The sequence below is a fragment of the Sminthopsis crassicaudata genome, chromosome 1 (assembly GCF_048593235.1).
Source record: "Sminthopsis crassicaudata isolate SCR6 chromosome 1, ASM4859323v1, whole genome shotgun sequence".
Lineage (NCBI taxonomy): Eukaryota > Metazoa > Chordata > Mammalia > Dasyuromorphia > Dasyuridae > Sminthopsis > Sminthopsis crassicaudata.
The window spans coordinates 196124489-196150277 of record NC_133617.1 but is presented as its reverse complement, the minus strand read 5'-3'; positions in this window follow the sequence as shown (position 1 = coordinate 196150277).

The window sequence follows — 25789 nt, the reverse complement described above, 5'->3', positions numbered from 1 at the left end:
GTGTGCATGGGCCAACCCCACCATCACAGACCTCCCAACAACCTTCTAAATGGTCTTGGGCCAGAAAAAAATTCTTACCCTGTTGATTCTGCCATTACAAAATTCTATTTGAAGTATTATTCTGAAGCTGTTTGGAGGGGAATATTGACAATTCATCTGGGTTGTTGCCTCTGCTTCATCATCTTGACACCAGGACTTCAGTTTTATGAGTTCTTGCCCATTTAAGAGGTATTGCTTAATCAGTTCAAGGAAGGAAGCTCCCTCACTGCCCAAAATATGTTCTGTCTTCTTACTAGGATGCCTGAATGAGCATTACAGATTCATTTCCTTGGCCAGGAAGATTCTAAGATTCCCGCATTAAAAGGAACTCCCCCTGGAATTCATACATTAAATCCTTTTCAGCCCCTGGTGTCTAATCCTGAGTTGTATTCTTGTTTTTAATGTTCATTATGGCAGACCACAGAGAATTAGGTGCTAATAGAGTAGGATACTGAAACGCTTATGTTTTGTTAGGAAAACAGATGGACTAAGTTCAGAGCATGGGGTGATATAGAATAGTGTTGAATATGTTATAATCAAAGAAAGATAATACTAATTATTTTGTGTAAATAAAATTCTGCTTAAATGAATATATTGCTACAAATAACATTACCAGTCTGAAAGATGGAACAACTAATGCTTAGTTTCTGTAGAGAGAATAAGAAAACAAAAGGGACCCTGAATATAAGGGAATGAAAATGGTGTCACATGGTTTGATGCTTGTATAAATCCCTTCCTTAGAGCTCCTAAATCTGGTGACATAGTATTTTGGTGTTTTTTGTTTTTTCTTTTTTCTTTTTGCAGGTTCTCTTGGTATCTTTGGCGGCAGAAAAATATTAAGAAAATGGAAGAGTATTTGCTACTTGTTGGCTTGACAAAAGAATTGTAAATAACTTACTCCTCCTTTCCCTTTCTGTAAGGAAACCAGCAAACAATGAAGATCTTTAAGAAAATGACTCTAATTTGGATAGAAACTCAAAAAAATCATTGTTGAAAATTAATTACAATCCTGAGCTTAATGCTTTAAAAGGTAATTATTACTTTGCTAAGCTTCCACAAGAGATGTATTCCCATGTCTCAAAGAGATAAAATTGTCTTCCCCAGCCTAGAGAATTCACAGAAAGATGGATAGAAGAGGTAAAGAAAAATGTTGTCAAGCATACTCAGATTCCACCAAGATAATAATTATCTTCTTCAATTAGAAAGAAATAGAAAATCAATGACCAGGGTGGGAGGGCTAATCTGATTGTTAGTGAACTTTCTCTTAGCCAAAAATTCAGACTATTGATGGGAGTGTCTCCTTTTTTCCTTTTAAAATTTCTCTTCCTTCTACTTTTTTCTACCTAAAAGGAAAAAGGTTTAAATCTAATGTTCGGTGCCTTCTTTCAAACTATAATTTGCTATTCCAATAATATTTTAAATCTGATGTTCTCTAGATAAAAGACAAGATTAATCTTAATTGTTCTGCAAGTATGTCTTTAATTGCATGCATAGAATGCCAACTGGGAAGCCTTTGGCTGTTGAACAACACAGATTTTAATTGGCTAGGAAGTTTACTTTTCAGCTTAGTGGCAGAGGCCACTTGGGACTTTACAAGCTGTTATAATTGTACTAATAATCAGTGTAAAAAAGGGACTGTGAGCAGACTTAGTGTGGTTGGCTGATGCAATCTGCACATGGAAGAAGCTGAGAAGCCTGTTGCTGGAAAGGCATGATAACATATAATGGAAGGTCCTTGCACCTCAATTTTTATCATGTATAGACATTCTGTGACTAGTTCCACATGATAAAAAGACTATCTGTTCCTGGTTATTGGTGAGGATTGGAGTGCATACAAAAGGCACTATAACTGAGCAATATGAAGGAGTCCTCATTCCTGCCTATGTTCACCTGAGAAGTCTAGGACTGAAATCTTGGTGGGCAGAGAAGCCTCACTCATGCATTTATGTCCGTGTAACTCATGATCAGAGAAGTCAGATTATGAGGACGTCTTGAGCAACCGACCTAGTTGTGAGCCCAGAGTAGCAGAAATGCTGGCTCATTGATGTGTTAACAATGCTGATGGGGTGATGGACTCCAGTAAAAGACCATAATCCTGGTAGCAACCCAGTATCTAAGTGAGCCCCATAGAGGAGCAAGCTGACCTTATGAAGTTATCTTGTACAGACTTGTACAGTTTTTGATGCCCACTGTTACCTTATGCAGTCTGGAGATTAAGCTATAAACATCAGGTCCTGAGGCTCTCTTAAATAAACAGGATCACCAGTTGATTTGCTGATATACACAATTAGCATAGGTAGCATCCTCTGCTCTAGGTCCTTTCACATGAAAGATCCTACCTCTCTGCTTGTTGAACTTTACCCACCTTATAGCATTGTAAACAAGCTTTGCCCCTTGACCTAGACATGGTTTGAGCCTGTGAATTCATTCCTGACTACTGCCTGCTTTTGCGACTGGGAGCACCTCATCATGATTCCTTAGAGCTCATCAGTACCACATTTGGAAGCAAAGTTAATGGGACAAAGATTATCTAGAAACATCTTTAATCTAAGCCATCTCTCCCTAAGAATTGAAGTGGGGATTTCCCTTTCCTCACTTGCAGTGTTAAAGTACTTTAAAACAAGTATATCTTGCTACAAATTCATAATAAATATCTCTTTCTAAAAGTGAGTTGACGGTAATTTGCTAAGTGGAAATTGGGTATCAATCAGTTAATTAGTTAATTAATCAGTTAAAGGTAAAGGAACATACCATAATAAAGGCCTGAGCTGATGACATTTAGAGGAAGCATCCCGTTGCTTCTCAGAGGTATTCTAAAACCAGATAGCCAAATGTGCAGTTTACTTTGGAACATTGAGTTCAGTTCTGTTACACCAGTAATTCGAATATTTTTTTTAGCCTGTCCAAATTAGCAGAGGAAAGAAACACTATGAATCTGAGATATTGCCCTTGGACTTTGTTCATAATTTTAGCAGATCAAGGATACCCTGGGTACCCTCCAAAGAAAGAAAAATGAAAAAATAAAATAAAATTTAAAAAAATGCTATGACGATAAAGAAGGTCCTACCCAAAGCTAAACTTCTGGGCAAAAAGAAATATAAATATAGTCAAGAAAGGATTCAGCTCCTCCCACTCCCAGAAAGGACCCTGTCAGTCATCTGTTTTGTGCAGCAATACCTGCAAGTTACATTAATTACAAAATATTACATCGTGCACAGGAAATATCACTTGATTTGGGAGTCAGAAGATCTGAATGTAAGAACTGGCTCCAACATGTATTATTTCTTTGTCTGTACCAAAATGTTTCTTCCCTTCCATGTATTCCTATAGCACTTAGAGTATATGTCATTTATCTGGCACTTAGCATATCAGTCATCAAACAGTAATATTTATTAAATACCCTCTAAGTGACAGACACTATGCTAAGTGCTAGGGATACAAAAAGAGGCAAAAGGCAGTCCCTGCCTCCAAGGAGCACATTATCTAAAGGGAGAGACAACAAGCAATTTATACTGAATATATAGGAAATAATCAAAAGAAGAAAGGCAGTAGAGATGTTGGGAAAGTTGTCCTGTACAGGATGGGATTTTGGTTAGGACTTAAAAAAGGAAATCAGAGAAGGCAACAGGCAGAGATAAGAGCCTTTAAGGGAAAGCATTTCAGGTACATGGGATAGCCAGAAAAAAAAAAAAAACCCTCTGGCCAAGAGATTGATTATCTTATTAATGAAACATCAAAGAGGCCATTGTCACTGGATAGAAGAGTATGTGGCAGGGAGTAAGGTATAAAAAGACTGAAAAAAAAAAAGGTTGCTATCTTCTATTGTGAGAGTAAGTCCTTAAGGAGAGAATATGTTGAAATTTTGACTGTATTTTCCACAATACAGGACTTTTGCACAGTAAGTAAATATTAAATGTTTCTTGAATTGAATTATAAATATGTCCAGATTCCCACGTGTACCTATATATTTCAATTATATATGTCATATCTACCAGAATAAATTGTAAATTTAAGCACAGAAGGGGGAAATGTGATGTAGAGAAGATGCTTCTTAGTTAGACTCAGACGAACTGGCTTTTAGCCATGACACCTTCCATTTGCTAGCCATATTATTTTGTATAAGAGACAGAAAGAAATAAATTACTAAAACTCAATGTTCTCATGTCTAAAATGGGAATGATAATACCAGCTCAGCTTATCTCACAGAATTATTATGAGAATCAAATAAAATAGTGGATATGAAAAGTTTGTAAACTATAAAATCTATGAAACTATAAATGATTATTGTTATTTGAGATTTGGGATTATTTTAAAGATCTTCTTAGATCTCTAATAGCTAGTATAATGCTTTGCATTTGATAGATGCTTACCATATTTTTGTTGACTATGATACAAATGAGATACATGATGTTTTCCTTTAAGTGTTGAGGATGTAAGCTTTAAGCTTACCCAGGCACAAGGGGGAAAAGATTACTTCCATATTCTCCATTGGGCTCAAATTTATAATAATGTTCGGTGAATGTCATAATGCTGCTTTTTAGTATATTTGTTGAATTGCCGCAGCATTGCACTTGGTATAGAGAAAAGAACAAAGGATTAGGGAGAGGGACTCCTAGGGCTAGGTAATAATTCCATGACTGACTGGTTATGTTATCTTTGATAACTCCCCTAAATATTCTATGTCTCAGAATTGTAGCTTATAAAATAGGTGTTGTAGTGGTATGCAGTTGAGGAGAGCAAAAGGGAAAAAGGCATCTCATTTTTCTCAGATGCCCTGAGCCCAAGCTTTGGTGAATAAATCACAATCCTTAATGCCCTGGGCATCTAAATTGAAGATGCTGATTTGAGGAAGCATAGTTTTATGGGAATAAGGCTCCCATGTTCACAAAATTGGAGCTATTCTTGATTATTCCCTCTCCCTCAATCCCCACATTCAATTATTTTCTAAGTACTATGGACCTTACTTGCATAGCATTGCTTTAATCCATTACCTCTTACTACTAATGAAGCCAATATCTTAGTTCAGGCTCTAATAAATTCTTTCATGGTTAATCGTAAAAAACCTTTTAATTGCCTTCCCTACCTGTAGACTCTCACCTCTCCAATCTATCTGCCACAGAGCTGCCAAATTGGTATTCCCAATGTATCCTTGTTGTTTCCCTACTAAGAACTTTTCAAAGATTCCTTTTTTTGCCTCTTTGATAAAATATAAACTCTTTTAACTTAGCATTTAAAAGATAGGTTTTTCTCCTGTCTTTCCCCTATTATTTTCTTTTATATGTTCTCATTTCTTGTCCTTTAAAATGGCTTATTAAATGAATACCCATAGAGCAGTGATTTCTGAACCTCTACTCCTAAAAATATTTTAATACATATTTCCAAAACATGAATGTAACCCTTTGTTTTTCACTCTGTAAGGGAGAAATGAATGCTGGGGATGGAATCTTCCTTGCCAATACTAGAATTTTTTGTGTATCTGGCATCCAACAAAAACTAGGGCATTTTGCATGCTATTGCATATCTGATGTGACTGGATTGGAGAGAACAGTGAGCCTGATGCAATTCTGTGTATGTGCACAATTAAGAGGCTTAATGAGTTGGGGCCAGAGCTTCTTTGGGGAGTGATGTATTTACTTCTCAAGACTCTTTGGGAGAGACACATGTAAAGACATAAGCTACAGACATGTAGGAGAAACTGGTCTTCTTCAATTTGTCTTTCTAGAGACTCCCAGAATTAAACTCCTTAGGTAGCTTGGGGCCCCCTTTTTTTGGTTTAAATTCACTCCGAGCTGAAGAGCTTATTCATGTTTATGTATACACATACATGTGCATGTATGTATATAGATGTGTATGTATAAACATATTGCATATACATATATGTATATGTGTGTTCATACACATGTCATAATCTGCTTGCTCTTTTTCCTGGATAAATAGATTTACTTGATATTTAATATTTCCTGAGGCTTTTGTGTAGTTTTCCTTAAATATTGTATACCAGAGATATTTGGGATAGGAGAGAGTGAAGATTGTTATAATTCTAACTTGATTCTCTTCTTGGAAATTGTAAAAAAGAGTTCCAACCTCAAAGTACTTGTGGGTCCTACCTCTTCCTTTGTCTCCTCCTCTGCCCTCTCCACCATAGCTTGTTCTTGGCTTTCCTTGCCTCCTTGGCTTCTGAGACAAGCAGGTATCTGGAATGGAGATGGAGCCAAATCTACTTTGTATCTTCCTTTTTTTAAAACACAGGTCAACAGTTATCTCTCTCTTTTCCTGGGTAAATGTAGCCACAGAGGAGTTACAACAGCAAGTTTCAATCAGAGAAGTATACTGACCAAGAGGAATAGAATGGCCTACAGAAAGAAAGAATATAGGAAATAAAGATGATGAGTCTGTATTTAGTAGAGGCAGAATGTAAAATAGCTAATTAGGAACGCTGTAACTATTTCCCAACAAAGAATCATTATATGATTCTTTATTGCTTAGAATTCTCATTTCTGTTTTTGGAAATAAAACTGTCTATTCTATACCTGATTTGGGTTTAGATTCTGGGTACCATTTTATTTCCCTAACCCCATCTCCTACTGGGGAGCACCCTTTATGTAAGCATCACAAATGTAATTGTTCCTCAGGAAGCTGAAGTGGTGTTGAAATTGGAATATCAGGAAACTCAGTGCAAAGAGGACAGGATGTAATGAAGCTCTCTAGCCTCTTTGCCCACCTTCTCAGACTCCTCTGATGCTTGGCTAATTGCTGTGATAGACAGATAAAAGATAAAGTGGTCATTACTGCTCCTGATCTGTGTATTTCATAATTTCTTAAAGAGAGTTAAGAATAAACATAGCCAGTGATGACAAGGTATATATACAATAGAAATGTTTGTTTTATTCCATAAGTTAAAAATTAAATAAATAAATGTGGAAAACAATTTTAAAAGAAGGAAAAGGGCAGAGAGAAGAGGCTCTGTTTAAATTATAAGGATTCCATTCTGACTGGAAGCTCATAAACTATATGACAGAATATTATTGATTGTTCCATTGTATCAAGATTTTAAAAACACAGTAAAAATATAGATCCTGCCCTTTTGTTATCTTCTAGCCTAAAGGAATTGTGAACTTAAAATTAATAGCTTGGAAGCCTGATATAAGGTAGGTGCTGGATTCTCTTATTTCCCTTCTTGCATGTTCAAAGAAATTCTTCTGGTATGGAGAGGAGGCATGGTAAGTGACTATATAAGCTAATAGTCTAGGAGTAAGGTGTCTAGAAACACTCATATTTCAAGTGTTAGGGTTTGGGAGAGGTAAGGAGTAACTCTTTTCATAAAATAGTCCAGGTGAAACTTTTTTTAACTTTCAATAAAATAAATATCTAACCCCTCTAAAATATCCTGCTGGATGATTATTTATTTCTTTATTAATTATGTACATCTATTGTACTAATGATGTGCATATTACAAAACACAAAAAACCAGAATTTTTTAAGAAAATGAAATAAAAATGAAATAAATTTTAATCCTTGACATGATAGAAAGTCAAAAGAGTTGATTGAGTAAAGGAGTAACACAGTGTGACCTCTGTTTTAGGGAAAGCACATGGACAGTTTTGGGGAAGATAGATGGAAAGTGAAAATCTTAAAATGGGGAGACCAATTAGGAAAGTATTAGATTATTCTAGGATAGAGGTCATAAGAGCCTGAACTAGGGCAGTGGGTATGCAGAGGATGGGAGACAGATGAAGAGGAAAGAAGAAGGGTCAAAGAATTTTGCTTTACACAACTGTTTTGGAGAACATTAGAGAAATAAGAGATAACCACATGGGAGCCATGTCTGGGGGATAAATATATGGTTGGCCATTGTGAGAGGAACAGAATAAGAGACTGGAAAAGGAGGGATCCTAGTTATATTGCAGACAATCCTATGATTAGCTGTGGGGAGACGAGTCACCATCTTTTCGTTCTCTGAGTGATTGATTACCACCCTTTGGTATCAAGTCACATTCCATTCCATGCCTCCACATTGGAAACCCTTAAACTAGAGGACAAAGAGGGGTTCTTTTTGGGGTTCTATTAGGTTCAGGTTTGCTGAATTAAATGGCACTAAATTTAATTAGAAGAAAGGCCCTCCAAAGTTATAGAGATGAGCATAAGTGGCAATAAAAATAGTTTTAAAATCAGATCAGACTAGAACTGAGACAGATAGAAATCTGATACATAAAAGCTAAAGTAGTCTATATATTCTTTTAGAATGCTCATCATCCCTCCTGTATTCACTATTAAGTTTCTGGTTCCAAATCAAGGCAACATCTCACTTTTGTTGCTTTAGGATAAACCAGAGGAGTCAGGGATAATTTCTAATTCCACCCAGCCACACAGTGGTGTTCTTGCCCAGAGATTATTCACCAAGAACCATTTAATTAGGCAGTCTTGAGTCCTTTTACTAAGGTGGTACAGTAAGAACATTTGGCACATGGTGTTCTTCCAAGTCTGCAACACATTCTCCTTCCAAGTACATAGAGAATGTTTGAGAAATCTATGAAAATGAAAATGAAATGAAAACTAACCTGTTCTCTAAAGAAAGACACTGGAGAATCCTGGTTCTTTCTGCCCTTCTGCTAGGCTGGTCAGCTTCTCTACAGAAAATCCCAATTGAAAAAGTTCTTTGATTTTCCATGCAAAATTAGATGTTTTAAGTCTAGTCAGAAATGTTTGCTTTTGTTTTAAAAAGGCATTTTGTATCAGCTAATTGAGGAAAAAGGAAAAGATTCCCTTCCCTTTTCTACCTATCAATGGGCTTCCACTTTATGTATTATCCTTCTTGTAAATAGTGGCTCACATTGCCTGGATGAATAGAGCCTATCATGGAGAGAAATACTTCAGATATACTAATTGTTAAACTGTATAATTGGCTATATTCATTTTAAAATCATGTCCCATATATTGCTTGACTGGTTGGTTTAGCTTAACTTAATTTTTCTTTATTACAAGGGAAGGCTCACTATGGGCATGAGAAGTGGGACATATATATATATATATATATATATATATATATATATATATATATATATATATATATAAATATATAAATGTCTATGATCTAAAACCAAAAAGCATCAAACTTAAATTAAATATAAATCAATACTATGAACCAAAATAACTTTTAGTTTCAATAAGCAACCTGCAAAATTTTGGCTTTAAGATAATCATTTTCTTAAAAAAATATCAAAACATCTAAATCCAGTGAATCACCTTAAGTCAAGCTATGCAATCTGATTTACTTCATTTTTTAAAATTGCCCTTCAGATCTGATAGGCTGCCCCATACAACAGTTTAGATAGGAATTCATTTTTAGTTATTGATGGGCAGAGATTTTAAAATAGCAGTTCATCTTAGAAATGTTAAAGCAGCTCATTATATTTCCCAACAGCGCCTCTGCCAAAGGTGCTATTTATTTGCCATGTTGCAGCTTATTGCAGAATAAGCCATTTCATATGGGGAAAGAGTATGAATTGTTTCCCCATTTTTACTTTCCAGTCTGTTTTCTTACTATCTATTTTTGAACGTGAAGTTATAAGTTTTAATAACAATGTAAATTTTACCTATCCTCCAAATGGCTAGACTATAAATACCCTATACACATTATTAATATTTGGGTTTTTTTTCTTTTTTAACCCTGTGCCTGGAATTGACTTTAAGAATTCCAGTTAAAAGAAAGGCTTTTCTGTCTTTCTGCATCTCATTTACAATAGATGTTTGCTCATTAGGGTGCTTTAGAATTGTTACTAAGAGAAGTATTCATTCTTTGTAATAAACAATACCAAAATTAATTTAACCTGAATACTTTGGGAAGCATTATTTGAGAATGGGTTTGGCTTCAGTATCAAGCTTTCAGATTCCAGTTTCCTTAAGCGTTATTCCTCTGAGTTATGCACCTTTAAGTTTTCCACCCCCAGACACTTAATCTAAAAGAAGATAGTGACTGTCTGTGTAGGTTGGATTTGCTTGACTGTTTTCCTTTGTGCGGAGGGAGGGCTCATAGTGGTAGCAGTGGGGGAGGACACATCAGGAAATGACTGATGCAAGAACAAAAGACATCAGTAAAACTTATTTTATTAAAAGAGGCTGTGAAGGAACATTCTTCACCACTCTCGTCTCCACAGTGGCCCTAAAGCAGCACAGTGGGAGACAAAAGAGAACAGTTGGTTGTGGAGGTAGGAAGAGAGGAAAAGAATATTTCATAAAATCACAGATCACTGAAACAGATTTAGAGATGGAAGAGATCTTATGGAAAGTGAAGAGAACAAGTATTTTTATGGTGCCTACTATTGGTCCTGTTACAAATACTTTACAAATATTATCTCATTTTATTCTTACAACAATCCTGAAAGGTAAATGCTGTTGAGGTTCCCATTTACATTTGAGAAAACCGAGGCAAATAGAAGATCATATAATTAGTATCTGAGGCCAGATCTTTCTGACTCTAAGTGTCCTACCCACTTAGACCAGACTGCCTTCAATGTCCTCTATGCTATGTTCATATAATCAGTGAATCACAGAATTATTTATTGTAAGGAACTTCAGGGCTCACCCAGCTTTAGCAAGGATCCATTCTGTAGCACTAACATAGTGAACAAATGATTATCTAGCCTTTTATACAAAAACCTCCATTGACAGGAAACTTACTTTCTCATAAGACTTTGAGACAACTCTACCTGCTCTAGGAAATTTTCCTTACTTGGAAACCTGCCTCTCCATGACTTCCATTCAATGCTATTCATTCTAACCTCTAAGATTAAGTTAAATGAGTTTTATCCTTCTAAGTAACATCAATCAGTCATAAAGGAAAAAAAACTAAAACATAAAGACAGTAACCTTGTACTACATTAGTCTGTCTGTATTATATTGTAATCCAGAGATTGAAAATCCCCAGGAACTTTGACAGGTTGGGATACTGACCTAGAATAAATAAAATGAAATTTTAATAGTTAAAAACAAAAAACAACCCTACAAGCATTAGGTGAGAGAACCCTGAATAGATGAATTCATTCAAAAAAAGTAGGTGTTTTGTGGACTTTAAATTATATGTGACTCAAAGGTTTGAAATGGCATCCAGAAAGAGAGAATTGTGCATTGGCAAGACCTGAGTTCTTTGGCTTAGATTTATGGTTGGAAGAGAGGTAAATTGTTATTTTTCCCTTTTCTTTTTTCTTTTCTTTCTTTGTTTATTTTTCTTTCCCTTTTCTTCACCACTGGTTTACAATCATAACTGCTTTTGTCTTGTGTATTTCATTATCTATGAATAGAGAATTGCCCAAGAAATGAGCAGTGAGCTGTATAGAGGCAAAAGTGGATCATTTAAAAATCTTGTTAATCAACTGGAGATTCAGTCATGATATTAGAGAGAATTTATTTTAATATATTCTAAACTAGATAAAGCAACATAGAGGGCTTTTTTCCCTTAGGAAAAAGCAAGTCAACCACCATTGCTATCTGTCAGTAAGCCATACCATCCTCTTCTATTATTTCCATTCGTCTCCTGTATATGTGCAAAGAAATCTGGCAAGGCTCCTAATGTTAAATTACTTGTCATTTTTCACTACAACATAGTATCTTTTTCAAAACCAGAGAAGTATCTTCATAGACTTCTCAAACTTCTCTCTTTCTGGATGCCATTTCAAACCTTTGAGTCACATATAATTTAAAGTCCACAAAACACCTACTTTTTTTGAATGAATTCATCTATTCAGGGTTCTCTCACCTAATGCTTGTAGGGTTGTTTTTTGTTTTTAACTATTAAAATTTCATTTTATTTATTCTAGGTCAGTATCCCAACCTGTCAAAGTTCCTGGGGATTTTCAATATGTCATATCATTGCAACATTTTTATCTGGTGGTGGTGGTGATGGTGGTGGTGGGGTGTGTGTGTGTGTGTAAACTACCATCAACGCTTTTATCCAAGTACTTTAAAAAATTGAACAGTGGATAGTTAAGCACAAATTTTGGGGACAATCCAATGGAAACATCCTTTCAAAATGATTGAGAATGACTATTCATTACAAATAATAATGTTTCTTTGGGTCAGTCTATTCCTAACCTATGTAATTGTTTTATTTAACTCACAATTCTCCTTGTTTTCAGCAGAAATAGAATGAGAGATTTTGTCTAATGCTTTCCCAAAATCTAGGTAAATTATATCTATTGTCTTCTCAGAGCTAGTAATCTAGTAATTGTGTTAAAAGAAAAAAAATTACATTGATATAATATGGTTTGTGAAAAAGACATGTTGTATCTTTGTTATCCTCTCTTATTTTTTCTAAATCTTTCCTAATCATGCTTCTAGTAATATGTTTTAGAATTTTGTGACTCAAGACTCTTCTCTTTGTTGAAAATAGTAACACTTTTCAACTGAGAATGGCTAACATGTATGTAACAGAATATAACTGTGGTGTAAGAAATTACAAACATAATGAATAGGAGCATGGAAAGACATTATCTGGCGCAGAGTGAAATAGAGCCAAGAAAACAATATAACATACACAATAACTATAGCAATATAAATAGAAAGAATAGTCCCACAAAACAACTAAAATTTAATGTCACAAAATAATAAAGAACAGCCATGGTCCCAAAGAAGTGAGAGGAAAAGGAGACCCTACCCTCATTACCTTATAGAAGTAGAAGATCCACAGGTGTGATATATTGCATGAGCTGAGGTCGACAAGGAAAGCAAAAAAAGTGCTTTAGTTTTTTTTCTCCTTGACCTGTTACCACTTTCCCATCTACATTGAGTATCCTCTTCTTTGAGCATCCTGTTTTCCCCTAACTAAACTAACTAAAATGAAGGTCCTTTTTATACCTTAGCTTTTCTTCTCAACCTCAGTTTATTTGGAATTTTAGCATTCCTGACACTTCTTTTTTAAAATGAGCCCATAAATTTATTTTGTTCTTTCCTATTACCTGCTCTTGCTTCTACCTTCCATATACTTTTTAAAACTGAAATTGGAAAGTTCCCTTTCCAGCAGTATTGGTTTTTATACAAATATTGCTCTTCTGGCATAGGATTTCCCTGGTTTCCATAGTTTTATCCTGAAAAGTAATTATCATATAAAAAGCTCTGATTGACTGAGAAGACTAGTGACACAATATAGAATATAGGGGTCACAAATCAGTTCCAACTGATCAGTATGAGCAGAACCAGTTACACCTAGCGAAAGAACACTGGGAAATAGTGTGGACTACAACATAACATTTCCACTTTTTCTGTTGTTGTTTGCTTGTGTTTTTGTTTTTCATCCCAGGTTATTTTCATCTTCTTTCTAAATCTGATTTTTCTTGTGCAACAAGATAACTGTATAAATATGTATACATATATTGTATTTAACACATACTTTAACATGTTATGGGAATGCCTGCCATCTAAGGGAGGGGGTGGAGGAAAGGAGGGGAAAAGTTGGAACAAATTTTTTCAAGGGTCAGTGTTAAAAAATTACCCATGCATATGTTATTTCTCATAAACACCTGTGGTTGATTCTGTTCTTTCCATGGTATGAAGGGCTACACTGGAAAGAATGGCCCTTCCTAAAATAGGGCTAAAACATCCACTCCTCAGACCATCATCAAGTTCTCATTTTCTGATTAGAGGCATAATCTGAGCCATTCATTTGTTTTATAGCTATTCTTCCTAGATAGAATCACTAGAAACTTAGCATCTTTAAAACTGCTTCATAGATACTTAACCTAATGTAGTGCTCTTAAGGGCTACATAATAACATTAATAATAGCATTTATAACAACACTTTAAGATTTAAAAAAGATTTTATTAATATTATCTTAGGATAACTTTACAGTAATCCTGGGATATAAGTACAATTATTATTTGAATTTTATAAAAGAGAAAACTAAGGGAGACAGAGATCAAGTATTTTGCTCAGGGTCACACAGCTAATAAGTAACTGAGGTAGGATTTGAATAGTTCTTCTTGATTACAGGTCCAATGCTGTATACACTGTCATGTAACTATTTCTATATAGTTTACTACCGGTTCTCTGGACAGAATGGAGATGTAGATAAGTTTGGGAAATAATTCATCATTCTGTAGGGATGCTATAGTAGTTTTTGGAGACTTCAATAATCTGAGCATCTGCAGGCACACTCCTATTACCAAAATGTAACAACTGATGACTCTTTGATTTGCCTTTATGATTATTTCAATCTTAAAGCAGTGGAGAGAAGTAATGGATATAATTTTTATATTGGACCTGATTCTAACCAAAAAGGAAGACCTAGATAGTGAAATAGAAGTACTGGGAATATGGAGAAAATGTAACGTCTTAAGAATAGAATTCATAAAGGAGAGGTCAGTTTGTAATAGTAAATTTCAAAGGGTTCAGAGGAAGGATAGATAGGATCCAGTAGCTTACAGTTTAAAAAGGGAAGTCAGCCAAAGAAAGATAGAAAAATCTTAATAATGAAATTCTACCAACATGCAAAAATTATTCCTGTAGAGAACAAGATTAGGATCTGTTTAAACATTCTGATTTGAACAGAAAAAGGACACATCAACCAATTTGCATTTTTAAATGACACATCTTGAAGACAGAATGAAGTGAAGATAATGAAGAATGACTCAAGAAAGATTGGCAGAATCCTATAAGAATGTTGTCAGGAGTGCCAAAATCCAGGATGAAATAAGGCTGATGATGAATGATAGGACAACTAAAAGGTCGTTTTAATTTTTTAAGCTATGTTGGGAGCAAGAGTAAGAACAAAGAATAAGTGGGCCCACTTCAAAGAGCTAATAGGATAATGATAAGGGATGATGGAGAAAAAACTGAAAAGAACTACTGGATTTTAATTTTGTTTCTATTTTCTTACCAACCAGGATGATTTTTGACAGAGATAAATATATAAAAATCATTTAAAAGATCATTAAAAACAAAGATGAAGGACATGGTATTGTACTTAAGAATTTCAAGTCACCAGGCCCTGATGAACTAAAGCCAGGGTAGTGAGTGTGATTTTGAGTAATTTTCAGAGATCTCTGAAAATTCATGGAAATCGAGAAATAGGAAGAAGAAGAAAAAAAAAAAAAAAGCAAAGACATTAACTATCACCATTGTAAAGAGACTTTTAATTAATGTAAATCACATGAAGGCCAAAAAGCCAGAAATTATCAGCAAATACTTTCCAAGTAAAGACAAAGTTATTTAGAGTAAAAGCTCATCTGCATAATATTTTGAAGGAAGATGATATTAGATTTTGAAAAATATAGACTGATAGAGTTGATATCTTTTTTTTTTTCCATTTCCTTTTTTGGGGGAAGTTGGTAATTTGTTTAAACATGTTGAGTTGGAGCTAGTATAGTGACATGCAATTTTTTTCCTCATCTTTATTTTTTCATTTATTTTGATTTTGATTTTTACCTTTTCCCTAACTACTTGATAGCCTTTATTCACAAAACAGCTAACTGTGAAATAACTCTTTCATTAAGTAGTCATTTATTTTAATTTTTTGTTATGTTTTTCATTCCTTGCCAAATCCAGAATCTCCCAACTCTTTTCAGATACACTGTATTCACAGTTTACATGCATGAGGATTCTAAATAGCTACACTTTGTTCTCTTTTACTTCCTGATATTGAAATATATTTTAAAATATTATTTTCACTATCCCAAATCTGTTCTGAAGTCACTGAGCAGCAATATATCTGTTACTTTAGTTTGGAACCTCTTGTCAAAAGCACCATAGCATTTTTTTTTCATCCTCTGCACCAAATGTCAGAGTATAAACTGACTTGAGTAGATAAAATGGTCACAGTACAAGAAATAATATGCTCAGTAGCCACATGCCTGATAACTGTGCCTCAGGATGTTTTACTATGTGTGATGTGCCATAGAATTGTTGTGCTATGTTGTTATTTTTTCTATAGAATTTTTTTAATGTAGTGACAAAAAAGAAAAAAAAAATCAATGTATGGAAAGAAGAAAAGAATCAAGAAACTAAGAAAAACAGAATGAAGGAGGTGGGGCAGAGTAGGGAGAACAAAGCACATTTAAAGTTGTTTTCTACTTCACCTAAAGAGATATAATACAAAAAGTTATTTTAAATTTTAGTCTATTTTCTCTCTACTTATTAAAAGAACAGTGTAAGGAATTAAAATCATAAATAGCATTGAGAGGTATACTCTGCCTTAGAGACTGGTGCAAAAATGTAGATAGGCTCCTTTTATTCATTTTCGCCATGTTTGCACTCAGAGAAGGCTGAAAATTTTCACTAAATTTGAAGTATGACTTTCAGAGAACATTATTTCTAACAATAGTACTATTTCTGACAATACTGCAAGATCTTTCTTCCCCTCCCCCCTTATAAATTTTAGGGCTAGAATCATACTGAGATCAGATGTAAAGTAATCATTGCTTCAGGATGACATAAGTGTTAATCACTCCAGCTTTGTCTGCTGAGGTGTTATTATTATTCCAACTGTTGAGATAGAGCACAATGGTTTTATCTAAAAGGATTCCAAATCAGAATCTAATGTCATCATGACTAATTTTATCCAGTGAAAATGTCATGGGGCCCTTTCAGAACAAAATAATTGATTTTAAAAGTACTCTTCTTTAGTGAAAAGAGAGAAAACAGCACTATCCCCAAAATAAAAGCTTATCATCATCACCTCCATCATCCGCCCGCCTGCCAAACACACACACACACACACACACACACACACACACACACACACACACAATTATTCTTCACTGAGCAAAACTTTTGATGCCTTGAATGACAATTCTGGAGGTAAAGCAGCTGAAGCTGGTAGATCAGAACAACCCCTGTGGAGAAGGATGGTACCTACACATAAGAACTCTCTCCAAAGTGACTATTTCTGTGTTGTCCTAGACATACATCTTTCAAAGGTAATATATATGGCTCAAGGTAGAAATGAAAAACATCAGTCAGAGGCTACTATCTCTCAGTGTACTCACCAGCTTATCTATATGTTTTTATGAGAAGGAGAAGCTTCATAATAATGCATGCCTCAGGTAGAGATGTAGTTGCACTCAGATCTATAACTAGGAAAGGATGGCTGGGGCTTTGTTCCTGGGTGCTTTCATCTAGAGGACACTGTTCTCCTCAAAAGGATCTGGATACCTCTTTCCCCATGTCTCATAGTTCTCTGCCAGCTCATACCCCACAGGAGCACTCGGTGAGAAGCCAGGTGCAGAACAGGACCCAACAGTGATAGGGCTCCTGGGAATGGCAGACAGACCCCGGTTAATGGAATAGATTGCAAGTCAGCAAAATACAGGGACACCTGCAGAGGGATTGTCCTTTGGGCTGTTATTACCTTGCACCCCTTCAACAACCGTAGCTATTTTTGCTCCCGGTGAAAAATTCCTATTTATGATTCTGGCTTGCAGCCATCAAGTAATAAATGAACCAAAATTAAATCCTTCAACCCATCAAGTTTAAAGTTTGACTCTGTTAAAGAATCTAGGAGAAAAATCAAGAAGAGAGTCCTTTTTCTTTCCTAGGAAGGCATATAATTGGCTGCTGCTTAGAAAGGCACAAAATCCATGTTAGCATAAGAAATAGTAAAAAGTCTGCCTCTATTTAATTATGTAACTTTGAGGAAATTTTTTAATTACTCTACTGCTCTAGGTCTCAGTTTCCTTAGATGAAAAAGAGAATTTGACACAAAAAAGTTCCTTCTAAATATAATATTCTATGATTCTAAAATTCTCTGTTATTCTCATTGTCATCAAGACAAAAGCATTTAAACCTTTAAAAAATTTATATTCTATGAAAATTATGCCAATTTTCTTAAAAGTAAACATTCGTGTTAATGGTCAAGTTATAAAAGTTGATTTTCAACTAATGTTTAATTAATAAACATTATTAATGTACAAATTTCCAGCTGTGAGAAGGAAAGAGTATAGTGAATGAGAATTTTAAAAAAGTAAAGGGAAGAAAATCACTCTCTTTGGACTGAAAAAAGATAAAAACTAAAATTCAGGTTTCTGGCCAGAGGATTAACGGAATGGTCTTAATTTGTTCTCTCTTGTGACTTCTGCTAAATTGTGTGGAAGGGTAAGGTAAAATCCTGAATATAAATGGGAAATTATTTCAGGAAAGAAGCTGACCAAGAGCTTGATTTTCTTCTACCATGAAAATAAAGAGGGATGGAGCATCAGATTCAAGATCTAAGATAACATAAGAACCTAATTAATTGAGTCTTCTAGGGGCAGTTCTCAAAATTAATTTTACCTTTAACAAACTGATCATCACATACTAGTAAACTAATTCTTCCTTTCCCTCATAGTCAGATGTGAATTTTACCAAGTAGTCCTCGGGTCTCAGTTTCCTCACCATCAAATGATGATGTGGCACACAATTATTTCTATTTTATAACTAAGGAGCACATGACAAGATATTCTTATGCAGATCTTTAATGGGTCAAGTCAGAGATAGAATTAGAAACCTGCATAAGAGATACTTTTGGGAGGCAAGAGTTAACAGATATAAAAATAGAGAAATTAACTGGTTCATGAAGTCTTACTTCTATGAAATAACATGAATTCCCCATCCTGCAAATCTTTCTAAGAGAGGCTTAAAAGATGGGCAGATTGAAAAAAAAATCAGAATCAGCTGCCTTTCTGAAGCTGATTTTTATAGTCTCTGGCAGATTTACTCCAACAGGGGCACTCACTGATGAAAACATACCTTAGTGGCTCCATTTGTCATCTTCTCTATCATTTGCCTGTCTCCTTATATTCTCTTAGTCTTCCATATTAACTGCAAAGCTGTTACCTGTGATGGTTTTGTGGGCACTACTTTCACTGAGTGCATATGTATCTGTTTATTTACCATCAGATATCTACATTCCAGAGCCTGAGGACATTATCTTACTGTCAGCTATGACAGATTTGAACTGCTGACAGCTAATATCAAAAATAGCTATTACTGTGAAGGTAGCTAGAAGGTATTTAATTCTAAGAATCCAGTAGGCTTTTAACACTAGAGCAAGCGTAAAGGAATGAATTAAAGTTAAAAGTCCAAAGAATGAAAGTTAAAAAAAAAAAAAGGATTAAGATTCATAACAATTAAGAATTAGTGAGGAAGATATTTGTTGTCAGAGCTATATGAAAAGTTGCAGAATTAACAGCCAACAGCCACCAATATTCCTGTGGGACTTTAATGCAAATGAAGTAACCAGAGAGCAGAGGAGGAATCATCAATTCTCAGGAAATAGTCAGAAATGTAAACTAAACATGAGTTGAATTAATAAGAATGAGGTACTGAGAGAAACAGAATAAGGCAAATAGAACAGAGGAACAGAGTACAGTAGAATGGAGTAGTCAGGAGTCAAAAACATAATGGCCATATACTTTTTAGGGATGTACATTAGATAATGAGGTTGATACATAGCTAACTCAGCATTTGGGAGGCTCTGAAAGGAAGTGTGAGAAAAAAAGGAAATAGGTTGCATGCCAAAATGAAGGTCCATAGAACCCTTGTGCTGACTTTAGGTTGTATGCTTTGTATGCTTGTGAAACCTGGACAATCTACCTACCCCTGCAAGGCCAGAAAATTGAACTGCTTCTTTTTGGATTTTCTTAGAACAATTCTGAAGATTGCATGGCAAGATAAGGTACCAAGCACTGAAGTCCTTTCTCAAACTAAAATGTCAACCATTCAAACTCTACTGCAAAGTGTGCAATTCTAATGGGCTAGCCACATAGCCCAAATGCCAAATGTACTTATCTAAAAGAGTTTTTTATAGAGAATTTGCACAAGGCAATCATTCACATAAAGGTCAGAAAAAACTGTACCAGGAAAGTCTCTGAAGAACTTTAGTATCAATTGTGAGACATAGGAGATTCTGGCATAGGCCTGTTCAGCATAGCATGCCTTAATTTAAAAAAAATTTAAAATGCTCAGTAGCACAAAAGAAATGTGCAAAGAACAAATCTAGCCATCCCAAATATTCAAACAGATTATTTGTGCCTAGCCTATTATAAAGCCTTCTGAGCTTGTATTGGACTAATCAGCCACTGTGGAACACATCATAATGTCATTGTTCCTCTTCCATTACAAAGAAAAAACAACAACATGAAGATAAACAAAAATGAAAAATAATTGTTGAATGACCAAAGGGGAAAAAAAAGCTGAAGCACTGGAATAGGGCAACTATGCCAAAAATATGGTTGACTTGAAAGAAAATACTACACATGAAGTCAACATATATATTTTTATATTTTTTATATATTTTTATATTATTTATATATTTTTAAATTTTTCTCGAAATTGTGTGATGTGTTGTAACAGGATGCTGGATGCTAGAGAGACAAACTCTTTTTTTCATCACAGTAGAACTTTTATTTTTTTTAATATGTTAAAGTAGATGTTAGATACAATATATATTTACATATCCATACAGATATTTTGCTGCACAAGAAAAATTGGATTTAGACATAAGGTAAAAATAACCTGAGAAGGAAATCAAAATGCTAGTGGACAAAAATAGAGGGATTGGAAGTACAATGTTGTGGTTCATACTCATTTCCCATAGTTCTTTCGCTAGGTGTAGCTGGTTCTCTTCATTATTGAACAAATGGAACTGATTTGGTTTATCTCATTGTTGAAGAGAGACATGTCCATCAGAATTGATCATCATGTAGTATTGTTGAAGTATATAATGATCACCTGATCCTGCTCATTTCACTCAGCATCAGTTCATGTAAGTGAGAGACAAACTCTTTTTTTTTTTTTCTTTTTCTTTTTCTTTTTAGGCTGGGGTTAAGTGACTTGCCTAGGGTCACACAACTAGGAAGTGTTAAGTGTCTGAGACCAGATTTGAACTGGTGTCCTCCTGAATTCAAGGCTGGTTGGTGCTCTATCCACTGCGCCACCTAGCTGCCCCGAGAGACAAACTCTTAAATGTTTTCCCCCATACCAAGAGTCCTTAAATTAAGGTCTTTGAACATTTAAAAAAAGATTTTACAATGATTTCAATATAATTGATTTCCTTTGTGATCCTATGTACTTTTTTTATACCCTTAAAAATTTTACTCCAATTGGGAGTCTATGGCTTTTAACCACACTGTCAAAGGGATCTGGGAAACACCCAAAACAGTTCAGAATCTTTATTTCAGTGTTTCTTAAATTTTTTCCACTCGCAATCCCTTTTCACCTAAGAAATTTTTATATAACCCACCCTGAATGTGAGGTGTTTCTAGAAACATTTGTGCATGTGCAGAGCAAAGTGCACATGTATATTCAGAACTCAAGCTGCAGTGAAATCAACCAATTTATTATACATTTGATTTTTAATTTTTGGCAGTTGCATCCCCCCTCCAGAAACCTTTTAGTATTGCCCAATTTTAGGGACCCCCATATTCAGCTACATGCCCCATATGGGTTCACAATCCATAGTTTTAAGAAGCTTTGCTCATTTGGAGCTATGCCCAAGGGCTATAAAACTGTGCATACCTTTTGGTCCAGCAGTATCACTACTGGGTCTTTATCCCAAAAAGATCATAAAAGAGGGGAAAAGACGCACATGCACAAAAATGTTTGTAGCAGCTCTTTTTGTGATGGCATGGAATTTGATTTTTAATGGATGCCCATCAGTTGGGAAATGGCTAATTAAGTTATGGTATATGAAGGTAATGGAATAGAATTGTTCTACAAGAAATGATGAACAGGCTAATTTCAGAAAAGTCTGGAAAGACTCAGATGAATTGATGCTGAAAAAAGTGACCAGATCCAAGAAAACTTTGTACATAACAACAGCAAGATTATGTGATGATCAACTATGATAGACTTAGTTCTTCTCAGAAATGCAGTAATCTAACACAATTTCAATAAATTTGGAAATGCCATCTGCATCCAGAGAGAGAACTATGGAGACTGAATGCTGATTGAAGCATGTTATTTTCACTATGATTTTTTCTTTTGGTTTGCTTTTTCTTTCTCATGATTTTTTCCCTTTTGTTCTGGTATCCTTACTGTTATGGGCCAGAACTTGAAACAAGGTGTTAAGTGGAATCAAGGAGACAGTGATTAAATCTAGTTTAGCATTGATTTCATCCTATAACAAATAATGGTTTTCTAGTGATATAATGATTGGTGTATACTCAGTGTGGGGCATATAAGGAGGAGCTCTCAGAGCCAGAAAGGACAGGTGTACTAGAAGCTCTTGGAGGCTGACACAGATTCATTCCATCATCCACCTTTGTGCTGGCTGGAAGCTGAAGTACAAACCTTTGAATTCAGAGATAATCCAGGAGATTCAGAAGCCAGAGAAAGCAGGCCTCTCAGAACCAAGGAGAGAGATAGGCCTCCAGAAAAATTAGCCGAGTCCCAAGTGAAGGAGACAATAAAGGATTTGGACTTTAATTCCTGGCTGTACTTGTGATTACTGAACTGAAACAAAGGCTGCCTCCAGAGACGCCAAGAAAACCTCAACAGAGAATACTTCATTTTAGAAAAGAATATTACACCTAACTAGAGAGTTAACCCAGTTAATAATAACCCAGTTAATAATAAGTTGATAAATGCATATCTATCTATCTATCTATCATCTATCTATCTATCTATCTATCTATCTATCTATCTATCTATCTATCTATCTATCATTTATATATGAATAGAGATAGAGAAAGCTTCAGAAGAATTCCTTTTCTTTCCTAATCTTGAGGGATTGTTAGCCCCATAGTGTCTAGGTATAACTTCACACTGTTCTATACCCATATATGTGACTTGAGTGGGTTCAGTTCTGGAGAATCTGGCCTTTTATAAGGGATAGAGCTTCCTTTTCTCACATACATTAACTCAATAATTTCTTGGTACTCCTCAGGGTAGAGAAATATAGATATAGATTTAGATATATTAGATTTTGAATAGATGTAGAAATATAAATATATCTTGAGTTATGGCTCATAAGTCTTGAATTTTCCCCAAAAAGATAGAATCAAAGAGTTACTCAGAGCTCAATATGAATCAAGGTATGAATCATGTAATTTATTCCTACACATCAAAGAGAATGTTAAACACCAAACACTCATAAGGGTGTATTAACATAAGGAATTAAACAGGACTAAGTAACTTAACTTATAATTACAATAGGCTGAGAGGTTGATTGATACTTTTGTCAGAACATAAAACTATTTACAATTTTACTAGTTATGTATTTTAGATCTGGGCTCAATACTGTCCAAACAGCACAATTGGTAAATTGACCTTGCTTGGGCAATCCTTTTCTCAATAGTCTAAAGGTCCCCTCTCTAAGTGCACTAGAATAGTTTGCCAGGGATTTCCCCTGTTTTTTTGTTTTTTTTTTCAGCTTCAGACCTTTCAAATTCATGAGGTCATGAACAGAGGTAGGACAGGCTATGTGTGGCTGAGGCAGCCTGCAAGGACTTCTATAAAGTCCTTGGTAAAAGTAACTTCCCTAAGCAGGTTATTGTCATGAAGGCAAAGCTCTTCAACAAAAATTCTGAAGTAAATAAAAGATGAACTGGCATAAATGTCATACAATTGTGGAGTTCTGAAGTTGGAGAAGAGACCTTAAGTCTTATCTCAAAAAAATTCTGTTCTTTACAAATAAATGCTAGCATTGACTATGCTAATTGGTTATGTTTAATTCTAGCTTTGGTTACTTAAAACAAACAAATACACAGAACTTTGCAGGGTTACCTCCATTTCTGGACACATGAATCTGATTTCAAGAAAACACACACACACACACACACACACACACACACACACACACACACACACACACAGGAGTGAAAGACCATCTAAGAAAAGTTTAATTTCACTTAGGTTTAACCCCTGTACAATAGAACTCACCAGATAAGGATATATAGGATAGATAAATAGATAAAGTAGATAAGACCAACAATGTCCTTTCCCATTATTCTCTGGAGTCACATTCCACCGGATAGAAAATAAAGATGGGAAATCAAGCTGTCTTTTAAAAATTGCTATAGTGTACATGTCCCCTCCTTTCCTAACAGATACACCATACCTGGCCGCTGCCTCAGGACTAGGAGAAGACCAAGAAACTACTCATGGTTTATCACTAAAAAAAAAAAAAAGGGGGGGGTAGGAAATAGGGGAATCCTGTCAGTGCTTGGCCACTATATTATTAGAGCATCCTAGAAATTTATTATCTCCTAAAAGTTCATGTCCTGGCATTCTGAGATCATATTCCCTGATGGGGTCCCTTATAGAACCATTTAGCTTCAGCCATACACATCAGGCCAAATAGCTCTTCTAACTGAACATATTGTTTTACAAACTATTTTTTTAAAGGTGTGGTCCAGAGCAAAATATGAGGAAACAGAGCAGTAAGATTCCTAATGTACCTAGGAATTCTCAGCTAGCAAGATTCTATCGTTTTATGAACTGAAATTCACTTTTCTATGCAATTTTTAAAATTAAAACTTTTTAATTTTCAAAAGATATGCATGAATAATTTTCAATATTAATCCTTGCAAAACCCTGTTCTCCAATTTTCTCCCCCCTTCCCCACCACCACTCCTAGATAGCAGGTAATTCAATATATGTTAAACATGGTAAAAATATATGTTAAGTCCAATATATGCATATATATTTATACAATTATTATGCTGCACAAGAAAAATCAATTCAAAAAGGAAAAAAAATGAGGAAGAAAATAAAATGCAAGCAAACAACAACAACAACAAAAAGAGTGAGAATGCTATGTTGTGATCCACATTTAGTTCCCACAGTCTTCTGGGTGCAGAAGGCTCTCTCCGTCACAAGATCATTGGAATGGGTCTGAATCGTCTCATTGGTGAGAAGTGCCAAATTCATCAGAATTGATCATTGTAGAGTCTTGTTGCCGTGTACAATGATCTCTTGGTTCTGCTCATTTCACTCAGCATCAGTTCATGTAAGTCTCTCCAAGCCTCTCTGAAATCATCCTGCTGATCATTTCTTACAAAACAGTAATATTCCATTACCTTCATATACCACAACTTATTCAGTCATTCTCCGATTGATGGGCATCCATTCATTTTCCAGTTTCCTGCCACTACAAAAAGGGCTATTAAAAACATTTTTGTCTACCTAAGTCTTTTTCTCTTTTTTATGATCTCTTTGGGATATAAGCCCAGTAGAAACACTGCTGGATCAACAGTTTGATAACATTTTGGGCATAGTTCCAAATTGCTCTCCATTTCTATGCATTGTTTAAAGGACAGTATAAACAGAGCATAAGAACTCCTAATAACAAGATTAAAATAAAGAGAAGAAGAAAGATAGCTTACGTTTTCTCAAAGAAAAGCATAATCAAATGGGAAGATTCAGGAAAGAGATAGTAAATACATAATCCCTGACTCAAGAAGGAGAATCAATTTCTCAGTAATATAGGAGGTAGAAAGAATTTGTGTGTCCATAGCGTGCAGAACATTGTTCTAGGTGATGGGGGATATGACAGGTTATATAAGATTCAGTCCCTGCCTTTGAGAAGTTTACTGTCTATTAGGGAGAAGGAATACAGGAAATACAGAAACCTATGATAACCAAAGAGGTTTCTTCTGTTGAGTGGTTCTTTTACTACATGTATAATATGATAAATGCATTACGGTTAAGTGTTATGAGAAATTAGGGGCAGAAAATCATGTATAGTTAGGGAGTCAATTTGTGCTAGATTTTAAAGGATCTTTAGGTACTTAACCAGCAAAAAAAGGGGAGAGATAACTGTCCTGGCACAATCAACAACTAGAG